This window comes from Corylus avellana, chromosome ca10 (genome assembly GCF_901000735.1).
Source record: "Corylus avellana chromosome ca10, CavTom2PMs-1.0".
In the NCBI taxonomy this organism is placed as follows: Eukaryota; Viridiplantae; Streptophyta; class Magnoliopsida; order Fagales; family Betulaceae; genus Corylus; species Corylus avellana.
In genome coordinates, this window is record NC_081550.1 from 10,915,741 (window position 1) to 10,918,209 (window position 2,469).

Consider the following 2,469-nt stretch of genomic DNA (forward strand, 5'->3'; position numbering starts at 1 on the left):
CTTGCATATTTCTATTAGGGCACTTCATTGTCAAAACAAAAAGACTTCAAATATTAAGTAGGAGATTGAGAGGAGATTACTGATTTTTTTTTTTTTTTTTGGCGAAAATCGCCTCTCCAAGCCTCGAAGTATTGGAATTGGTGTCCAAAACTCTAATATTTGAATGATACGTTGGTTATAATTGAATAATATTTTTTATTCCTTATTTTATTATCAAATATTCGGCATATACATTAGTGTTTTATATGTATATATATTATTGAATATTTTCCTATAAAATATACTAAGGGATTAAGGAGAGTTATAAGAGCATTTAGCTAATTGGATGAAACTCAAGCCCAAGTATTGGGCTTCAAGGAAAAGGGTTAGGTTTAACCTAGCCCTAGGAGGCACATGGGGAGAACTAAAACCCATGGCCAGCGGTCTGTGACAATAACTCCTAGTTAGGGGTATATAACCGGTTGCGGTTGTATTTATTCTCTCCTAACCGCAACTGCAATCGTTTTAATTAGGTGATTGTTCATTTTAAACAGCCCCAACCGGCCTAACGGTTAACCACAATTGGTGGTGATGCAGTTATTGAATGTCAGTTATTAATCGGTAACCACTTTTCATAAAAATTTAAAACACAATTTTTTTAGTCATAAATTGTTGCAGTATTTCAGTTTTTTTTTTTTTTTGTTTTTTAATATTTGTTCAAATTTAATGACGAATATATGTTCATCATACAGTGGGACCTAACAACCACAATGTCGCCTTCCTCCAAACAAAAGCCACCAAGGAGCCCAGCGCTCACAGGGCCAACTTGGGTTTGGATGTGCATATGTGAGTGAATTTAAATCAAAACAAAATTAAAATATTAAATATTTTATTTATTAAAAACAAGATGTGAAAAAATAATCGAAAAAGGTTGGGCCGTTTGGCCCATAAACTTCCCCCTGGCCCGAGTTCGTGGATAGCACACATTCTGAATGCTAAACAGCTAAAAGTACGTGAAAAGCAGGATATCCCATTCAATAGATTTTGTCCAGGAAAAAGATAGACAGGTTAAATCAGCATCATGGACCACCAGCTTACAGCTTGCTTTCAAAATAATATCTAAACATCCTTAGATTAGTTTTAATTAAAAATAAAAAAGATAAAAAATTGAATTGAGTATGCTGCCAAAATGATGGAAGAATGAATGCAAAAGGGTAAGTGTTTTTATGCGCCAATTATTTAGGGTCCCCCCAGTTGGACAAGTATGTATGGGGCTATCCATATATAATGTACCAAAAGGGACATAAAGGTCCCTTGGCCAACTTATATGCATAATATTCCTTTGGGCATGTGAGCACTGAACAAAAATCACCCGTCCAAAATCCTTTAAAGAGGTCCTATTAATTAATATTATTGTGGGATGTGGGGCCTGCAAGTCCACCCTGGAAGTCATGCAAGTATCAGAGAAGGGGGCAGAGGGTTGTCCCCATTGGAGGACTTTTATCGGAAAATGCCAAGCCTTTTGTAGGGCATTGACCCTACTGCTTTGAGGTGTGAGCTGTATGGGCACATGCCAAGGCAGCCAAGCCATAATCCATGTTTGTGTTTGTGTTTGTGCTTATATATATAATAGGAGAAACCGAGAAAGAGAGAGCTGGTGCTGAATTATTAGAACACTAGGAATTGCACATGTTGCCTTTGGAAATTGGGAACCGAGTTTTAAAGCATGATGCAATGTTTCCATGTGCATTTGACAGGGAGCAAATGGACTTGGGAGACTTTTTGCAGCCTTTTTATTCTTCCTTTTGCTACTTATTATTTTATTTTATTATTTTTTTGACATGGAGGAGATTGAAGTACCCTTGAGAACTTATCCTCTTCAGTATTTTTTTTTTTTTTTCAAAGTGGGAGAAGGAAAAAGGGGAATTACAAAGGTGGGTCTTTCCCACATATCCTCTTTAGTATTATCTTGAAGACATTGTAAGGCTATTTAGCCAATTGGTTGAATGAATAGAGTGTCAAAGAATTATTCTACAAACTACAATTGTTTGTTTAGGAGATTTAGGATATCTCGAATCACCACTTCGTTTTTGTTTTTCTTATTTAGTGTTCATTATACGCAAATTTAGGAATGCGACTGTTGCTTCATTACTAGTTTAGCACCCTAAAACATGTTCTCTAACACATGCCTGTAACAATAGATCGATATCACCTCTATTTTGTCGTAGACTAATTCTAACAAAGCATTTAATGTAAATGCATTTGACCAAACTTAAAATTTGCGAGTTGCTTCACTAACATCCACATGAATAGAAGAAAGCTTTAAGGAGCCAGCAGCCAAAACTTGACAAGTTTTATTACATATTATAGTCAAAGCAACAAAATAATTAGTTATAATATCTACATCAAAATTAGCTTTCAAGGTTCCTATATGTGGAGGCTTCCAAGAATGACTGGCAATGTTTAAGCTATCTCAAGCTTGATTATGAG